Genomic DNA, 21,665 nt, shown 5'->3' with positions numbered 1-21,665 from the left:
TTTTGTACGAGTGAAATGTCCAACTAACTATAACGTTAATGAAACCCATGGTTTTTTCAGTGAATTTCTAAGGTTTTTTAAATGCTAATTTCTAACTATAACGTGCCTGAAACCTATACTTTTTTCAGTGAATTTCATAGGTTTTTTAAATGCTAATTTCTAACAATAATGTCCCTGAAACCTAAATTCTTTTGAGTGAAGTGCGTTGCAGAGAGGTGGTCCAGACCACGACCCTTTTAACACCTCTCTGCAATGCAGCTCTGTGGCGTTTGCTAGAGGTACCTGGTGGGTCAGTTGGACCCCAGGGACCCTCAGGATTCAAGGGGATTTAATCCTCTAACTTAGAACGCGCCATGGGGCGCGTTTGCACAGTGGTAAAGGGAGGGGGAGGTGCCTGAGGTGACATGTGTGCAAACACGCCCTGTGGCGCATTTTAAGTTGGGGAATTAATTTCTCTTCAATCCTGAGGGCCCCTGGTGAACAACTAGCCCACCAGGTACTTCCAGTAAGCACCACAGGCCTGCATTGCAGAGAGGTGGTCCAGGCCACGCCCCTTCTTACACCTCTCTGCAACAGAGCTCTGTGGCACTTACTGGAGGTACCTGGTGGGCTAGTTGGACCCCAGGGACCCTCAGGATTCAAGGGGACTTAATCCCCCAAATTACAAAGTGCCAGGGGGCTTGTTTGCAAAGTGGTGGAGAAAGGGGGCATGGCCTTTGTCTAACTCTCACCAATCCCACTGCGTGAGGATTACTGGAGGTAAAAGGTAGGCTTGTTGGCCCCTAAAGGACCCCAAGCAATGAAGGGGAATTCAATCCCCATCCAAGAGCGTGCCAGGGACCGCATTTGTAGAGTGGTGGGCAGAGTGGGTGTGGCCTGGTACGAGTACTTACCAATGCTGCTTTGTGTGACTGACTGGAGGTAATAGTTTGGGAAGTTGGCCCCCAAGGATGTCCTTGGGGGCCAACTACCCCTCTTGCTCCCTCCAGTAAGTCCCACACAGTGGGATTGCTAAGACGTCTTCGGAGTCCATGGCCCCCTTTCTCTACCACTCTGCAAACGTGCCTTGTGGCAGACTACAGAATGGGGGATAAAGTCCAATTTAGTCCTGAGGGAGTATGGGGGCCAAGAATCCCTCCTGATACCTCCTGTAAGTCCTACACAGCGGAATTCCTGAGCATTGGTTGGATGCCCAGCACCCTTTCTCCACCACTCTGCAAAAGCGACTACTAGTTAAAGTAGCATATTTCTGCACCTCTGACTTAGAGGTAGTTTTAATCCCCCTGCCCTATTATGTACTAAGGCCTTACAGAGGAGGTCATGCTAATCACAGGGGTACCCCAACGCATAGTGTTCCCTAGTGTATGTAGGGGTTTTCACTGTATTCTAAGTGTCTTTTAGCATAGCACTGGATCTATGCCTGGTTAGTCAGAGTCAGTTACCACCAGTACCCGTCTGAAAAAGTTGTGGGCACAGGATGATTTTGCAACAGGGCCTCTTTCTGCTCCTCTGTTGGTTCTTTCTGCACATGTCTTGCTTCTTCCAGCACTTTTCTTCGCCTTTGTGGTCTTTGTGGACTTCTGTTGTTACTTTCTGCATTTCTTTTGCTTCTTTCTGTGTGTTTTTTTTCTTTCTTCACATATCCTACCTCTGTATGCATAGTTAGAAATCAGTGATGTCATTTGAGATGTCATTAGTGATGTTATCAGTGATGTAACTGACTGACCATGTCATGAGTGATGTAATATGTGACGTCATCAGCAGGGCATTGAGGGGGCGCGAGTTATAGTTAGCTTAACTAACTTTAATGGGGGAATTTCACTGGTTTTGTATGAGTGAAAGGTTCAACTAACTATAACGCCCCTGAAACCTATGGTTTTTTTCAGTGATAGTTATAGTTAGGACCTATTTTCCATAGGAAGTCCGCAACATTCTATTCCCAATAAGTCTGGTGCTGGTTGATGAACCCTCGCAAAATTTTCAAAACTTTTGGCCAGCTCCGCTCCGCTCCTACCCTGAAAGTTTCATGGTGATTCATAAAGCGGGGGCCGAGAATAAAGGGGGGGTCCGAAAACACGTTTTCCCCAAACAATTTCCCATAGGATCTGTTGTCGCAGCTACAGCCCGAACCGCTGAACGGAATGACATCAAATTTGGCAAAGAGGTAGTCCTCAGTTCAGACTCGTGCCTTTTGCATAAATGGTGTGAATCTGTTCATTGGTTCTAGAGAAAATTAGGATAAAATCGTTAGTGATATCTATGGCCGGGGAGGATCCTACCCGCACCGTAAGCGCACCCTCCCCGAATCGACCGCGCACCCTCCCGATCGCGCGCTGAATGCTAATTGGCTGTCGAGTGTCTGTCTACATTCAAAACTAGGAACTGTTGGCGGCCATTTTCTGCCTCGGTAGAAGCGAGGCTGATGAAGCAAGGGGAATAAGTGTGTAAAACATATAATGGGGGCAGAGTGGAAATACTCTGACCCTCTAGAGGTGCTTAGGGGGTCCCAGAAGGACCCCCTGGGGCCCCCTTTTATTTAAAAAAAAAAACGGTGAAATGCGCGCAGGGTGCGCACATCCTATTGCTTTTGGTGCGCGGATCCTCTCGCGTTGGGTGCGCGGATCCAAGGAAAAAGTATTTTTGAAAAAAGACAAGAAATCATTGATTGTATGACAACTTTCTACACTGAAAGGTAGGGTGTATTTCTGTGTTTTAAAGGGATGATTCTTATTGGTTAACAAAAACTGATTGTAAGGAACATTATATATGATAAGCTGATATGTTGAAAAGTCAAGCACACTTGCTGTCTTGTTTAGCAACATTGTGTGCTGAAATTGTGACCTGTGTGCTCAGTGCAGTGTTCCATGACCTGTTTCTATGGTAACAGGCAGAAGGCAGATTGGGGGAAGGGTTGAAATGTATTTCATTTGGATAGGGTAGAAATGTTTAACCAATAGAAATGTGTGTTTGCTTTTGAATTTATGTGTGAAGGATTGTGATTTGATGTGTCCATGTATATGCGTGGAAAATGAAAGGGAAACTTTGCAATTCTTTGTTTTTGCTGAGAGGTGCACAGTGCAGAGATTCTGTAAAAGAAAATCTGGTGTGTGACTACAAAACAACTTGAAAGGTGAGTTATATAATTGTGAGGGGATGTATGTAGACTATTTTGATTTAATCAGACTAATGTATTTCTCCTGCTAAAGTGTAGGGAGTACTTTTTTTCTCTACAATCTTATTGACATTGTGTGTGCATGTAGAAACCCTTCTGTGATAAGCATTTGTGTTTTTCATGTGTTTGCAGACAGATAACTGTGCTGTTTTTATATTTTGGTAGAATTAGAAACCAGTCATTGTTTATGAATTTGTGAAATGAGTTATGTTTCTATACTAAAATGTAGTGCTCCTTCTAGATGAAGAAATGTGTTTTGGTAAAGTGCAAGGGATAGTGTTGTTTGTCTAGAATCACACAGTGAGTATGTGTGCAATTGGGAACCACTGTGAGAGAGGCATTTGGTAACATCGTATATTTGCTGACAGATAACTGTTCTAAAACCTGTCATGTTGTCAAGTTTTAGTAGCATTAGAAGCCAGTCTTTGCTTATGCATTGATAAAATAAGTCATGCTTTGACACTAATGTGCTTTACTTTAATAGGAAGATTGTGTGTAGTCTCCTTACCCCTTGCACAGTAGTGAATGAGTTTTTGTAAGCTGATAGGGATAGTGTTGCTTGTCTAGAATCACACTGTGAGTCTGTGTGCATTTGGGAACCACTGTGAGAGAAGTATTTGGTAACATCGTGAATTTGCTGACAGATAACTGTTTTAAAACCTGTCTTGTTGTCAAGTTTTAGTAGCATTGGAAGGCAGTTTTTGCTTATGCTTTGATTAAATGAGTCAGGCTTTGACACAACAGTGCAGTCCTGAAATATGTAGATTGTGTACAGTTCCCTTACCACTTCCACTGTAGTGAATGAGTTTTGGTAAACTCCTAGGGATAGTGGTGCTTTTCTAGAATCACACTGTGAGTCTGTGTGCATTTGAGAACCACTGTGAGAGAAGCATTTGGTAACATCGTGTATTTTCTGTCAGTTAACTTTTTTAAAACCTGTCATGTTGTCAAGTTTTAGTAGCATTGAAAGCCAGTCTTTGCTTATGCATTGATTAAATGAGTTAGGCTTTGACACAAAGTGCAGTCCTAAAATATGTAGATTGTGTGCAGTTCCCTTACCACTTCCACAGTAGTGAATGATTTTTGCTAAACTCCTAGGTATAGTGGTTGTTGTCTAGAATCACACTGTGAGTCTGTGTGCATTTGGGAACCACTGTGAGAGAAGCATTTGGTAACATTGTGTATTTGGTGACAGATAACTGTTTTAAAACCTGTCTTGTTGTCAAGTTTTAGTAGCATTAGAAGGCAGTTTTTGCATATGCTTTGAATAAATGAGTCAGGCTTTGACACAAAAGTGCAGTCCTGAAATATGTAGATTGTGTGCAGTACCCTTTCCTCTTCTAGACTAGTAAATGAGTTTTGGTAAACTCCTAGGATAGTGTTGCTTGTCTAAAATCACACTGTGATTCTGTGTGCATTTGGGTAAGGATTGTGATAGAAGCATTTGGTAACACCGTGTATTTGCTGACAGATAACTGTTTTAAAACCAGTCATGTTGTCAAGTTTTAGTAGCTTTAGAAGCCAGTCTTTGCTTATGCATTAATAAAATGAGTCATGCTTTGACACTAGTGTGCTGTACTTAAATATGTAGATTGTGTGCAGTACCCTTACCTCTTCTAGACTAATGAATGAGTTTTGGTAAACTCCTAGGATAGTGTTGCTTGTCTAAAATCACACTGTGAGTCTGGGTACATTTGGGTAAGGATTGTGATAGAAGCATTTGGTAACATTGTGTATTTGCTGACAGATGACTGTTTTAAAACCGGTCATGTTGTCAAGTTTTAGTAGCTTTAGAAGTTATTCTTCGCTTATGCATTGATAAAATGAGTCAGGGTTTGACACTAAAGTGCAGTACCATGTACTATTCTCTTCACTGTGCCAGAACTGAAAATTTAAATGTTTTACCCAGGCATTGTCCTAGCAGTAGTCTGATGATTTAGTCAGTTTCCAAGTACTCATGTTGTGAACCATACATTACCACATAGACTGCTTCAAATGTCTATGCAGTATGCATGCAGTGTTCTAACATACTATACACTTGTCTTTCACATCTTCAATTCCCCAGTCAGTATCCATACAGTCCAGCAAACATCCTGTCACTCCCTTTGCACTCCTCTCGTGACCCATTCAGTACCAAGTACTAATCCATTCACTGTGTCAAAAGCCAACCACTTATAAATTCACCCAGGCACTCTCTTTGCTGTACTCTAATCATTCCGTCAGTTCCCAAGTACTCATGCAGTGAGCCAGGCCTTAGCACATAGACTGCTTCAAATGCCTATTCACTATGCATGCAGGCCTCTAACCACCTACACAGTTGTCTTTCACACCTTCAATTCCCCAGTCAGTATTCATACACTTCTAGCAAACACCCTGTTACTCACCCAGTGTGTCTCCTTATAGTACTGTAATCATTCAGTCAGTTAGCATGTAGTCTTTTAGTGAGGTAGGCTTTAGGGCATGAACTGCTTCAAAGTAGTATGCACTATGCATGTAGTGTTTTAACAATTGTCACACTTGTGGTTCAGGGCTATAGTTTCTTAGTCAGTTTTTATATAAAATGTGTTTGTACAGTAATGGAATAGTATACATTTGAAAGTTATTAATATACATTTATTTGTGATTCTTTTTTACAGATACTGTTTTTCAACGTAAAAATAGAGAAATCATGCCAGAAAAAAAAAAGAAAAAGAAAAGAAACTCATAAAGGCGCAGGAGCAGGAGCAGGAGCAGGAGTGTTTCTCATCCGTTTGCACTCTTCTCGTGGAAGATTGTTTGGATGAAGGGTCCTTAGGTGTTTCATCATACTTGCCGTGCCGTACGAGTATTTCTTGTTAGGATCCCCTCGCGACAGCAATCTTTTGCAAATCTTGCATGTGACCAAGGTGGCATTGGTCTTATTCTGCCCCTCGGGAAAAGTAAAACATTTCCACACCACTGAAGAAAAACGTTCTTTGCGTGGTGCCTCCTCCAAAAATTCATCCATGATGTATGAGGAGATGCAGGTGATGCCTGCTGCCCTGAAGCCATTTTTAGTAGAAAGAAGTTAGCGCTAAGTGTAAACTTAGTCTAAAAAATTCTTCTTCTCTGCAAAGAGATGCTCCTCCAAAGAAGGTCAAAGAAGAATGATTGAATTGGGTGGGGTCTTTTAATAGTTAGAAGAGGAAGTGTAATAAACCAATCAAATCTCTTTTTTTGTAGGTCACATGGGATCCTTGCACCCTGCGCATAGGCAGCACGTCCCCAGCGAGCATCCGCGAAATGAATTAAAAAAATGATAGGATTAGATGTAAAAATATATTAGTTTTAAGACTAGTTTAGAGTTTGTCTTCAATTAATATTCACATGAGATACATATATATATATGTTTTTTAAATGTTAAATATTTCGCGGGATCCGTGCACCTACCGCGTCATAGATGCAGATGACGCATTGCGGAAGCGGATAAACGTCGCGTTACGTACATCGAACGTGTCGCGTATAGGCTGGGAGTCGCGTACCTGTCGCATTGCGATCGCGCACTAAACACGTACCCAACGCATACCATGCGCAGATGCTAATGCGTAGGGAACGAGAACGGGATGTAATTCCATGGTTAAGTATAGTACCCTGTGTTGGATTTCGGACTTGAGGGTTAATGCAGCCTTAAAATACTGTTTTAATGCCATGCCGTTGGTATACCCACTAGAGGGTATTTAAAATCTGGAACTGCAGATTTAATGGTATTTGGAGTTCAAAAGCTGAGTTCCCAAATCATCACAATAATTGGGCATTGCTACTTGCAAAAGTATGTTGTTAAGAATTGTATTAATGACAAACTCATCCCCTTTTTTCCTCTTTTCTCCATATGTTATTTTACAAATTTTGAATTTTTGTAATTCACCAGCACAATGTGCAATTTAAATGCACTACAATGACCAGAATGCTTTGCCATTTTTTCAACAGGAAGTTAAGGTAACAATAGAAATAAATGATGCCTGGTCATTTTGTCGGTAACCCGTGATCAAGGTTCGAGTAAGAACCGAAACGCGTTGGGCCAGTGTTGTTTGGCTTGTTTTGCTGATGAATTTGATTTTGGATTAAAACGAACTGCAACTAAACAAGTGGATTCCGTTTGAGTGCGTGTTCTCCTGACCTCTGGGCTCAGAGGTCTCTTGCTGTTCATATGTATATGTATATATATATATATATATATATATATATATATTATCTACTGGCGGACCGAGTTCCCATAGGAAATCTGAAAATTCTATTTTGAATAACTTTGGCGTCGGTTGACTTATCTTCATGAAATTTGCAAAACTAATGGGGCGCTCCACTCAGCTCCTACCCTGAAAGTCTCGGGGTGATTCGTCAAGCGGGGGCTGAGAAAAAAGGGGGTCCCAAAACGCGCTTTCCCCATGCATTTTCCCATAGGACCTTTAGTCGAAGGTACAGCCCGAACGGCTTAACAGAATTACTTGAAATTTGGCAAAGAGGTAGTCCTCAGGTCAGGCATGTGCCTTTTGCATATATGGTGTGAATCTGTTGAGTAGTTCCTGAGAAAATTGCAGTTAAAAGTACATAAATATCTATATGCGCGCACCAAATGTCCGCGAGCGTAATTCTGATTGGTGGTTAGATGTCAGTCAACATTCGAATCGGTCAAAATCAGGAAGTGTCGGACGCCATTTTGTTTGTGACAGTGAAAAAGAAAGATGGAGAACGTGAAAAGGGGGCAGGGTAGAGAGTTCCTGACCCCCTAGCCTTTTCATTAAAAAAATAGAATTAAAAATCAAGTTTAAGCATTTAGATGTTGGTTGGCTCTAAAAAGAGCCGTTGTGTTCATTGAGTGTTTTTTGTACCTACAAGTAAGTACCGATGCAGAGTCTAAAGTTCAAGAGTAAGACTCTGTTCCCTTCATCTGTGAAATGTACACCGTCTCCTCTATAAATGCCTTGCATGTTGTAACGCAAGTTGTTGTGGTATATAGAACCTATACCATAGTCTCTGAGGAAAGCAGAAACAGACTTATTGACGTGCTTTCTTGCTTTCTCATTCTGCGGACAATATTGGTTGGACCAGTTCCACTTTTGCCTTTGGCATATATTAGAATATACAAAGGTAGTTTGTGGACAAAGTGACATCAATTGCACAAAGGTGTCCTTAACAAGCATTTCCAGACCTACCCCAGTTAAAGTGCCTAGGTCATTTCCACCACAGTGCACAATTATAAGGTCAGGCTGTGGGAGATGTAGAAAGGATTTCACCAAATGTATTAATTGGTGCCACTTTAACCCTCTCTGACCAATCCATTTAATGTCTACATTTGGCAAAGCAAGGTCTTTCACAATACCTCTTTTTTCTGCATACTTTTCACTCCAGTAGACATAGCTATGACCTACAATCCAAACTGTGAACATCTTTCAAGGAGATCTGGATGCACTCAGAAGGTGTCTTTCAGTAGAATGGCAATATGAAAAGAAAGATAGTTGTAAAATGGAGGCTTACATACTTTTTTTTTAATATAAAGAACTCATTGGCTGTTTCAGACCATTCAACACTAAAAACTAGGCTGTATGTTTACATTTTTAAAAGCATGTTTAAAAGCATGTTTTGTATTGGTCCAGAAAAATGTGTTTCCACAGAAGATTACTTTGTATATGCTGTTAAGTTTGAAAAGTCAACCACTCTTGGATTAGAAACATTGTGTGCTGAACTTCTGACCTCTCTGCTCACACCAGTGTTCCATGATCTGTTGCTATGGAAGCAGGCAGAAGTGATGTTGGGGGTAGGAATCATTTGGAAAGGGTTGAAATTTGCAACCAATAGAAATGTGTGTTTCCATATACAAAAATGTGGGAAGCAATGTGATTTGAAGTTAACATGTATATGTGTGAAAAAAGAGAGGGAACGTTTGCCATTTAGTGGTTCTGGTGAGAGGAGTACAGCTCAGAGATTGTGGCTCCTATAATCTGATGTGTGAGTGGCACATTTCTTTCTCAACTAACTACTTTTAAAGTTGAGTTATGAATTTGAGAGGGGATGTATGTGGTGTATTTTGATATAAATAATAGAAATTTGTTTCTTCTTTTAAAGTTGTGTTTTACATTTTATGTTTTGGAAGATATTTAACTGCCTTGAACTTGTAAGATATTATGGAGTATGTCTTCACCATAAGTTAAGGTGTACTGGTATCACCCAGGAATACTGTTTTGTGCCTAGAATCACATCATGAGTCTGTGTGCACACAGGAATTGTTGTCAGAGATTTAATTTGTGTTGCTCTTGTTCTGTAAGACTTGCACTCGTAGGAAAGGGGCAGCTTGTTTTCTTGAACTGTGATGGTTAGCATTCAGCACAAATCACTATCTCACAGATGAGAGGCAAATGCTAACACATTTGAAAACAACAGGGTAGATTTTCCTTCCACTCCTGCAATGGGTGAGGCAGTTCCTACATGTTCAAAACTCCAATTAACCCTTACCACAGGTGATCTTACATACATCTCTGCAGTCTTCATGCAGTTGTGCAAGCGTCCATGCAGATCTCTCTTGCACCTGACAATACACAGTCTCCAGAAACACACTCTTAGCACACAGGCTGCTGCTTTTGCTGCGCTCCCATGCTTACTATTCAGCACTGTGTGGTATTTCAGATAGCAGTGTGTAACGCTAACACATTCAACATCACCAAGGCTCATTTCCTTTGCTCTAGTCTAATCACTCACCCAGGTTCCACATGCTCATGGTCTCAAGTAGCTGTTAGGACATGTGCTCTTTTCTGTCTCTCTAAACTATAAGGAAAATGTGTCAGGCTGTTACATTAATTATCACTTGCTCTATCACAGTAGTAAACGTGCTTTGAAATTGCCAATGAAATATCGTTTTCTGCCTAGAATCACACCATGAGTCTGTGTGCACACAGGAATTGTTGTCAGAGATTTAATTTGTGTTGCTCTTGTTCTGTAAGACTTGCACTCGTAGGAAAGGGGCAGCTTGTTTTCTTGAACTGTGATGGTTAGCATACAGCACACATCACCATCTCACAGATGAGAGGCAAATGCTAACACATTTGAAAACAACAGGGTAGATTTTCTTTGCAGTAATGTAATGAGTGAGGTAGTTCCTACATGATCATAAGCCCAATAAACCCTTACCACATGTGCTCTTACATACATCTCTGCAGTCTTTAGGCAGTTGTCCATGCAGATCTCTCTTGCATCTGATAATACACAGTCTCCAGAAACACACTCTTAGCACACAGGCAGCTGCTTCTGCTGCACTCCCATGCTTACTATTCAGCACTCTGTGGTATTTCAGATAGCAGTGTGTAACGCAAACACATTCAACATCATTAAGGCTCATTTCCTTTGCTCTAGTCTAATCACTCACTCAGGTTCCACATGCTCATGGTGTCAAGTAGCTGTTAGGACATGTGCTCTTCTCTGCCTCTCTAAACTATAATGAAAATGTGTCATGCTGTTACAGTAATTATCACTTGCTCTACCACAGTAGTAAATGTGCTTTGAAATTGCCAATCAAATATCGTTTTCTGTATTGTTAAATATTACTACTTTTTTTCTTTTTTTTCAGATCTAGAAAGAAAATTTAGGAAATTGAATCCATTTTTCTTGTAATTAAAAAAAACCCATTTATTTCTAATTAAGGTAAGTTTAAAATATCTGTATTTCTCACCCCTTCACTTTCATGCTCCCTTTTCTTTACTTCTCCTCTCTCTGCTTTTCTCATTCCCCTTTCCTCTCTCTTCTTCCTTTACTGCTCTTTCGTAACTCCCTCACTCCTTCTCTACTACTCCCCTAGGTTTACTGCCTCCATCACTATTTTTTCAACCATGTTTCTCTACCTGTCTCCATATGTCTCAGTCATTCTAACTGCCTTACTCCTTCTCAGTTACTTGCTCTCTGTCTCTGTTTCTGTCTCTCTCCCTTTGTCTGTCTTGCCCTTAATTTCCTTAACATCTCTGTTTCTACCACTCCTCCTCTCTCCATCACTCATTTTCCATCTATGTTAATTTTTTAACCTTCTCCGTCATTCTCCTTCCCTCACCTTCCCTAACTGTCACTATCCTTTACTCATAGTCACTCCTATTCTCCTACTTCACTTCCTCCTGTCTGTATCTCACACCCCTTCAGCTTTTCGCATTCTTTCCTTCACTCTGCTTTGCTCATTGAAATCCTGACTCCCTTTCTCTCACTCCAGTTTCCTAAAGCCCTCCATCCCCTCACTCCCCATCTCTCACTTTCCCTTACCCCCTTTTCTAATCCTCATACTCCTTATCTCACCATCACTCCACTTCTCTTACTTTCAATCCATTTACTCTGCTGTACTTCATCCGCTTCATCTGTTACTCCCTTTTCCTATCTCTGTCCCTTACTCCCCTTTTCTCACTCCCCCTCCCTCACTCTCCATTACTCACTGCCATTCCCTTACTCATTCACTCTTCTTACCTGTATCCTCTACCCTTAGTCCTTTTGTTGCAGTCAGTCTTTCACTTCCCTTTCATGACTGATCATACTTTACTTTTCTCACTCATTCTGTCAGTCCTTTCCTCCTCTTCACTCAGGCATTTCAATCATTTCAATCATTCATGTATACACTACACATTCATTCAATAAAATTACAACACAGTATATTAGGAATATAGCTCTTCTTGGAGAAGTGAAGTTAGTTCTGAAAAGAACTGGGTTTTTTTTGTTTTTGTATTTTTTTTTTGTTTTTTAACAATTTTGTATTTTTTTTGATTTTTTTAGAGCACCAAAAAAAAACAGGGAATGAAAAACTGTTCAACAGGAACAAAAACAATAGATGAAAAAAATTATGGGGTGGAGCATGTGTGCTGCTGTATTTTGTTTTCAATCAAGTTAATGCTGCTCTCACCGTAGCAAAGAACAGCATTGCACACATTGCAATGTATGTGCACCTTCTGGAACAGTGGGCGGATATCCAGTGATCTTGTACACGGTGAATCTGTGGCCGCAGATGATGTGCTCGGCTGAGCAGGTGGAGGGTTGTCTCTTATGGCTCTTGTCGACTCACGAGCATAAGCTACAGGATTCACTGTTTTGACGTGCCTCAACATGGAATAAATACTAAAGGAGTATTTCTTTGTGGGATCTCCTCTAGATAAGACACTTCCACAAATAGTGCATGTCACCTTTGGGGCATTGACCTTCTTTTGGCCCTCTGGAAAGGTGAAGAATTTCCATATGAAAGAGTCTTTTTGTTTGCTGTGCCTTGGTGGTACCACAAAGGTCTCCTCCTCACTCCCTGAAGAAGACTTCTGTTCTGCCATTTTCAAGTACTGGAAAAGCTGTTCAGCTCCTTCTCCCAGGAAATAAGAAGAAATAGTGAGGAGAGTGGGTGTGGTGTTTGAAGATTCTGGAACAGAAACTACTATGAACCAATGAAAAGTGATGTTTCGTAATCACATGACTTGCCGTGTGCGCACGGTGCACGCACGCATGCGCGCACGGAGCACGTACCGGGCATGCGCGCACGGAGCACTCATGGTGCACGCACGCATGCACGCACCGTGTGCGCACGGAGCACGCACGCATGCGCGCACCGTGCACGCACGGAGCACCCCCGCGGCAGAAGATAGCCAAAGAGAAAAGTTAAGAACGTGAAAACAAGTAACGGAAGACACTTCCTAACACCCTGGGCCTTGTCACAGGGTCTCAAAAGGACCCACAAGAGCACTGTGAAAAACCCTAAAAAAAATTAAAAAAATTCAACTGTCTATAAGTTTATAGAAGATATTAACTATGCTGTTCAACTTTATCGAAATTAAAAAAAAGAGCTGAGCCATTCCATATTACAGGATACAGTCAATCTATAACTATATACATAGGTAGTTTATTGTAAAATAAATAAATAAAAAATATAATAATACATACATAAAATAGTATTTAAAAAAACTTGCAAATTCAGTAAAAAAATCATAGGTTTCACAAATGTTATAGTTAGCTGGACATTTCACTCGTACAAAACCATTGAAATTCCCCCGTTATAGTTAGTTCAGCTAACTATAACTCGCGCGCCCGCAATCCACTGCTGATGAAGTCACATATTACATCACTCATGACATGGTCAGTGACATCACTCATGACATCGCTGATGACATCTTAAAATGACATCACTGATGACATCACTGATGACATCATCCAGTGAATATGTGTCTTTCTGACAAATAAATATTTTTTATATATGTATATCTAAAGGTTAATGGAAGAATACATGGGTAAATAAGTGTCTAAATGGATGTTTTTTTTTGTAAAATTAATTGTATAACTGACTTATTAACAGTATCTTAGTGAATACAAGTATTAGTGATTAATGTTTAAATATTTAAATATCTGTATCAGTGTCTCACTTTGTGTATAAGTGGCTGCATGAGTTGGTGAGTAGCTACATGAGTGTGTATATGGGTTATTAATTTGTTTTTAGAGTATCAGTATGAGTGTCTGTATGGTTCAGTGGGGGATATTACTTAGCGTATAGATGCATGAATGAGTGAATCACTGTTTGTATGTGTTTTGAAGACAGTATGTGAGCAGGACAGTATGGGTGGATGAGTGTGTGTATGGGTGAGTAAGAGAGTGAATGACTGTCTCAATAGTGTCTTTATGAGTAAGTCCATATGTTTTAAACTAGTATATGTGAGTATTGATGTATATAAGTGAGGATATATGAGAGTGAGAGATTGGAAGAGTTCCTGTATAAATAAGTATGTGTTTCTATAAGTGATTGTTTAAGAGAGTAAGTATGTGTACGTTTCTTTAGAAGTAAGTGTAGTGGTATGTGTATAGCTGTATATGCAAGTAAATAGATGTTTATTTGCATGTGTGAGTATGTGTGTGAGTAACTCTATGTATGAGTGTAGGTGTGTAACAGGATGTATAGGTGTGTGAGTAGATATGATGACTGAGTACATATATGAGTGACTATATAGAAGTGTTGATAAATGAGTGGATGCGTATGTAGATTTTGGAATTACTGAATAGGTTGTTCTAACTGGTATTGGTATCTCTATAGTATTGAAAACTTTAGTTTGTATTTTTCAATGTGTATATCAAAGTTTATATTAGGATAAGAGGAGGTCTGCCACTCTTACACAAGGATGATGTCATCAGTGATGTCATCAGTGATGTCATTTGAGATGTCATCAGTGATGTCATGAGTGATGTAATATGTGACGTCATCAGCAGTGGATTGCGGGCGCGCGAGTTATAGTTAGCTGAACTAACTATAACGGGGTAATTTCAATGGTTTTGTACGAGTGAAATGTCCAGCTAACTATAACATGTATGAAACCTATGGTTTTTTCAGTGAATATATATAAATATATATATATATATATATATATATATATATACTTATTGCTCTAGCGGATGGCTCTTCGGTCAGTGTACTGTAACATAAATACTTCTCTAACTCACAGGAGTGAGATGACTCTGTCTCTAGGATTCAAGTATGCCAGTTTTTCTTGTAAATGCCCTGAACTTGTCTTTCATCTCACAGAATTGTCTATGACGTATAAATGTTCAACATATCTCCTTATATGCCTTGACCAGCTATGAAAATGGCCTACCTTAGGGCTGACATATGTATTTGAAAAGAAAGGTTTAGGCCTGGAAAAAGCTTTAATTTGCCAGGTCAATATGGCAGCCTAATAGTGGCAGGCCTGAGACATGCTTTAAAGGCCACCTTAGGGTGGCACAATGAGTGCTAAAAGCACAGCAATAGCATTTAATTTATTTATTTTATTGATTTATCTGTATGTTTTGTATAGCGACTGCATCACCCCAGAAGGGGTATCTCTGCACTATGGATGTGCAGCAGTATGCCGAAAGAGGAAACAGCTTAGAATAGCACCGTTTTGAGTAGCCTTCTAAATTGTAGGTGAGCAGGGCATTGTCGCAGGTGTGTGGGGAGCTGGTTTCAATAGAGGGGGGCAAGATGAGAGAAAGCTTTCCCACCCATCCTTGATTTTTTGAACCGAGGAACAAGGAGAAGAGATTTAGTTCCTAATCGCAGAGACCTTGCAGGAATATAGTAGTTGAATTTCCCTGCAAGATAAATGGGGCCTTTGCCATTCAAGGCCTTGTGGACAATGCAACAGATTTTAAACTTGATTTGCTTGCATACCGGGAGCCAGTGAAGCTGTTGAAGGAGGTGAAGAGAGGCCGTTCTCGGAGGGGCATTTGAGACTAGGCATGCCACTCTGTTTTGGACTACTTGCAGTCTGCTCAATGAGGACTCATTAGCTGAGACCAAGAGGGAGCCGCAGTAGTCTAGGCAGCTTAGTACCAATGCCTGGATGAGAGACTTCCATGTAGATAAGGGGAGAAAAAGAAAGACTTCCCGTAACAGTCCAAGCACATGGAAGCAGGAGCCAGCAGTGTGGGCTGCATGTTCTTTCAAGGTCAGTGCCTGGTCTAGGCGTATGCCAAGATTCTTGACAACGGTCGGGTAAAAGGGAGTCACCTAGACCCACAGGCCACCAGTCAGGTGATTACAGCAGTGGTGCGTCTCCGAATAGCATGACCTTGGTCTTCCCTGCGTTAAGCTCAAGGAAATTGCTCCTCATCCAGTTTGATATGGTTGCCATCCCTTCTGAGAAGGTGGACTGGGCTGTAAGAGTGGATTTATTGAACGAAAATAAAAGCTGAGTATCATCAGCGTATGAAATGGGTGTGAAGTCCAGTGTCCTAAGTAGGTGTGCCAGGGGGGTGACATATATGTTGAACAAAGTAGGGATCAGACAGAATCCCTGGCGACATCCCTTGGTCAGCTCCGTGGTCTTCAAACGAAATGTACCTATGTTAACTGCCGGGAATGGAGGGAGATAAAGCTCACCATCCACTGAAAAGCCAATTATCCGAGTCCAATTTCCTTCAATCTCCTGAGCAAGATCTGGTGGGAGACCGTGTCAAATGCGGCCGAGAGGTCAAGCAGCATGATTAATATTGATTGTCCGTTGTCCAGGGACAGCCTGATGTTGTCCGTGACAGCTATCAGGGCTGACTCAGCGCTATGCTTAGGCCTGAATCCAATTTGAGAAGGATCAAGGCTTCCGATAAATTCAACATGGTCAGACAGGTGTTTGTTACTGTGCTTTTCCAGTAGTTTGCTCAGGAGGGGTAGAAGAGACATAGATCAGGAGTTAGACAACTCATCCATAGAGGCCTTTGTGTTCTTGCAGATGGGAATGACCTGTGCCGCCTTCCATTCACTGGGAAGATACCCCCCTCTTTTTGAGAGATTAAGAAATGAACAGATGGATGCAGAAAGGTGTTTGGAAAGTAGGGAAGAGATTTTGGCTGAAATAATGTCCAGGGGATAACCTGATTTTTCTGCAAGTAGTAGTAGTAATTTACAGGCCATGGGTACAGGTAGTACCGTTTACGGGGGACTGACATGTAAATTAAATGTGCCAATTAGATGTTGTCTAAATATTTGAAGGAGAGAAGCACTTTAGCACTGGTTGGCACCAATTCAGCAAAACAGGATGAGTGAAGGCAAAAAGGTTTGAGGGAATACCAAGCTAAGGATGACAGGTCTAACTCTTTCTCACCCTGTCGGTCTTTCGATTGCATTTACACTAGTTTTATTTGCCCTATTCACTTCTATATTAGAACTATTCAACTTGGAAAGGTAATTCATATTAATTCATATATAAAAAAGACGATAAATTATTAAATATTTTGAAAAAATTATGGTGAATATAGATATGAGTTTGAACATCATGATTACATTACAAATATTGCCAATGAGCTGCTAACCTTAAAGCTTTTCAGTGCAGTTCATTTTCCAGGGATGCACAATATCGTTTTTTATATATTAAATGAATATGAATGCCTATGATCAAAAATTAATGTCTGAGCACGAGATCATTACTTAATTATAAAACTATGTTAATGTGCACAGGGAAGGCAAATTGTTCAGAGTAATTGGAGCCGTACATGTGAAATCACATTTCAATTTCAAAAACCTTCATCATTGCGGATGTTTACTGTTATAGGCAAGTCTGTATGTTTTGAGGTCAATCAGGTATGCCCAAATATATCAATACTATTTGAAATATATTCTGTTGCATTTTGCATTATGCAATGCTTCCCATTAAAATGCTACCGAATGCTGCATAAACATATTTAATTTTCAGCATAATTTATATGTAACATTGTTATATCATGTGGGAATGTAATGCATGGAAAGCATGTTCCAGCTGTGAAATTCTAAGTAAATTATGTTATTCGTCTCTTGAGGAGGTGGGACAATCTGATGTTTACTACAGTCGTAGAGAACAAAGACTAAAAATTCCTCCTCCAAGGTAATTTCAAATATGCTGCATTTATATATTGCAATATTCAGCAAATGTATTTTGTCTTCAATTTTTTTTTCATGTTAGATTTTTTGTGCAGTCTTTGTAGGAAAGTAGAACCTTTTTAAATAACACTGTATGTGATATTGCAACTTAAATAAGATAAGTGCATCATGCGATCTTAGCACAAAAGCAATTCATATTCATGTCAAAACTGTAAGGTAATTGAAGTCACTGATGCTGCATAAAGTATACAAAAAATAATAAGGAAATTAGGAAGAGTTTTAGACTGTGTAATTAAAAATGTATTATACTAACCCAACTAAAATATAATAATTGTGTAAAGTTTTATTTTCAGCGCTAATTATAGGCTTAAACATACATAGGAACAGACATGCACACATAACCAACTTGACATTACTTAAATTAATATTCTTAGTCACTCTATAGCCCGGAGCATCATTGAGCTTAAACTCTTCTTATTTTGATTTTAACAATACACAAAGAAAAAGAAACTGCTTTATACAAATCTCAGTTTCATAGTCATACTATTTAGATAAAAAATTTGATAATATTATCTTATATATTCGTGGCACCAACATGCATAGCATATTTTTCCTAAATTAATATCCATAGCGAGCCATATGAGAGGTCAGAGGGACGTGCAAGGAAATTGAAATTGAGGGACATCTAAAACAGTGATGTGCATCAGGGACCAGAAAATAATATCCAGTACAGTGTCCATCACAAACGAGGGAGGAATATTTTCAACATAAAGGAGGCTATCATTTGTGATATTAATAAAAATAAAAAAGAATGAAATCCTGGACAGGAGTTCAGACAAGTATCGTCAGAGGCATTGTTCTTATACTTAGTACATAATATAAATGTAAATATCATATGGGGCTTATAATGTTATATAGGACCCTCGGTGTGTAGCATGATCTGTTCAAATAATCAAAGATTGAGTTAATTCCTGTAGTTAATGAACACCTACCATGTCTGCTGACAGCAACATTTCCAAACCTTTCTGGAAAGGGCCATCCCCTAAACCAACCTCCAAGTGCTCAGATAGTGGTTGTGTGAAAGTTAACATGTTTGCCTGATCTCCCCATTTTTTGACTGATGGTGGTGGTTACTCTGAAAGTGCCCTGGGCTCTGCTATGCAGGCCCAGTGCTCTGTCCTCTAAAATGAATATGGTATTTGGTATAATTCTAATTGGCCAAGGCAACCTACCTCTAAGTTCATAGTATATGCTAGGGCATGTCCTTTTAGAGACCCCAGTGGACTTATTGCGCTTAAGTGTGCACTTATTGCACTTAAGTGTTCACTGCTGTGGTGTCTGATGTCATTTTAAAGCCAGGCCTGCCTTGCAGGCTGGTTTTAAAATAACACTATGTCCGAATTTGACTATGGAATTTAAAATACATTGTAAGCCTCAAATATCATTGTATAACTATATATCCATCCCTTTTGTCTGCCCTAGATGCCCCAAATGTAGGGTGCATAATTATAAGATGTTTTACATGCCTTCATAAGGAATAACAGCCAAAGACATGTTCCCCATTTTAGTGAAGGTTGTCCTATACGCTAACATGGGGAAGGCTTTATTAAACTTAGTAAAGTCTATCTTTGCTTTGGAGCAAGTAGGTAATATCATTCAAAGTATCAAATGAATAGTCACGTTAAATCCAACAACTTGCTACGGTTAGATTTAATGCAGCTATTATAGGAAGGTAGTTAAATAACTTACTTACCTGGAGTTACCTAAAGAAGTCATGTTGCAGCCCCTCCTCATTGGCCAGCATTTGACAACTTGAGCCAAGCTGCTCCCTGACAAGGTTTAAAGAGGACTGGAGCCTAAACAATACATTCATTTGATGGGCGAAGCGTTAGTTCCTGGAGCAACCAGGTAGAGGAAAGGGGCTGGGGATATAAGCTGGACTTCAAAGGTAGGAGAACAGGTGTCACATGAACCAGGCCAGTTCCCACTTCTTTGTTCCCAGTCAGATGGGAGTCCCCCTAATTAGATTAGGAGAAGGGCTTGAAGGGGAGTGCAGTGACCTGTTAGTCACACCTCTGGCTTAGGGTACAAAGATATTCACACAATTTTGATGTTTGTGAGTGCAGTGCATTTTGGGTCAAACAAATGCCACACTTAGCAGAAAGTAGTCATAGCAGAGGGAAATAACTTTACCCCTACTGGTTGGGGTGTCCCCCACCTGCCAGCCCAGAATGGAGGATAAATATTGGAGAACTGCAAGAGCTCCTCGGAACAGTGCCTGAAACAAAACTAGAAGCAAGACTGCCCTGCTAGACCCTTGGACTGCATCATAGAAGGCTTGCACGCAATAGGACTGCACCTGTGCACTTTCAAGGCTTCACAAAGAAAGGACTGTACCTGACTCAAAAGAAAATGAGTAGACTCTGTGATTAAAAACGGTACAACAGAGCTGGAAGATGTCATCTGCAAACCCAAATAAATGATCATCCCAGCTTACCAGTTGCAACTGAATTTTTCCTGGACTGTGCGGGTGCTTTGTGTGAAATTGAGTCCTAGCCCCCAAGAGGCAATCCAGACTCTCTGAACCCTTGGACTGAGCTAGTGGACACTTGTTTTCCCAAAAGAACCAAGAAACTGCAAGATGTGCAAACAAAGACACTTTCTGGTAAGTTTTGCAGAAAAGCTCAAGGAGGAGACTTTTTTGATGTTGTGAGTCAAGCCTTGATGGTCAACTCACAAAGGGCCTCATGTAGGTAAATAAATTTTACCGGTTCTTAAATACCGAGCCGGACCGAATCGGTAAATTAGAATCGGAAAGTTATATGTAGGTAAAAATTCGGTAACAGTTACCGATTCGGTAACATTCGGTAATCACGAATCGGAATTCACCGAATCGGTAAATACCGAGGTGGTATTTACCGAATCGGAAAATACCGAGGTGGTATTTACCGAATCGGAAAATACCGAGGTGGTATTTACCGAATCGGAAAATACCGAATCGGTATGTACGGATTCGGTAAATAAAATCACATGACTTGACGAAAAAGCTAATCCTGTGCAACGACAGCCCACCCAACCAGGAAGTGCCCACACCCAGGCAGGTGTACATAATTAGCCGAAGTGGCCACACCCAGGCAGGTGTACATAATTAGCCGACCCTGGAGAGGCTTGGAGTGCAGAGGAGAGGCAGGGAGCCGTTGCATGTGCGAGCGGGTAAACGAACAGCATGTCCAGCCAGAGAACACAGAGAGACGGAGGGGAAAGGAGGAGGAAGCTGAAATTTAGCCCCAAGGAACTCCAGGTGCTGGTGGAGGAGGTGGTGAAGCAGCACCAGAAGCTGTTCGGAAGGCAATCCCTGCAAGTGCCTGAGGCTGAAAAGCGCAACATATGGCTGGCCATCCAGGCGCAGGTCAATGCTGTGGGAGTGACCCACAGGGACATTGAGGTCCTCAAAAAGCGCTGGTATGACCTGAGGATTGTAACCAAGAGGAAGATGGGCGACATCCAGAAGGAGGCCAGCCAGACCGGAGGTGGAACCAACAGGGCACCTGCCCTCACCGAACTGGAGGAGCTGGTGGCGGCCACAATCGAGCAGGAGAGCGTCGTGGGTCTTGGGGACGCCGACAGCTCTGCCAGAGCCGCAACACACCAAGGTAAGACGAAAGCACAGCAATGTAGCCCCCCCTACCCCTATCCCACATCCCCCATTGTGAAACGAGAATCACACTGCAGTCCACACGTGTCAGTGCAGACAGGCAATGCATTCCGGGAGATGTAGTCAGGGCAACACTAACCATGACGTAAATGTTACAGGGCAACAAGGCATGTCACGCACTCGAGGCACAAGGAGACAGAGGACATATTGGCATGTGAAATGATGTATTGTGACGCTTGCAATGCAGCCCTTCGGGGACACTGAGCCAATGTTGTATTTCTGTCCACAGATGTGACATCATGCAGGACAGGGCATGCTGCAGGAGAGACGGCACACCGGCCACAAATATCACCTCTAGCCAGCACAAGTTCAGACCAGGGAGCAGGCCCACTGGCAGCCGCACCACCAACACAGCCAGCCTCGCCGCACCCAGAGCCAGCATCACCTCACCGAGAGCCAGCATCACCACAACCAGAGCCAGCATCGCCACTCATGTTCGAATCACCGGC

This window comes from Triturus cristatus, chromosome 5_2 (assembly GCF_964204655.1).
Source record: "Triturus cristatus chromosome 5_2, aTriCri1.1, whole genome shotgun sequence".
Classification (NCBI taxonomy): domain Eukaryota; kingdom Metazoa; phylum Chordata; class Amphibia; order Caudata; family Salamandridae; genus Triturus; species Triturus cristatus.
The sequence above is the reverse complement of the archived record's forward strand: the minus strand, read 5'-3'. Positions refer to the sequence as shown.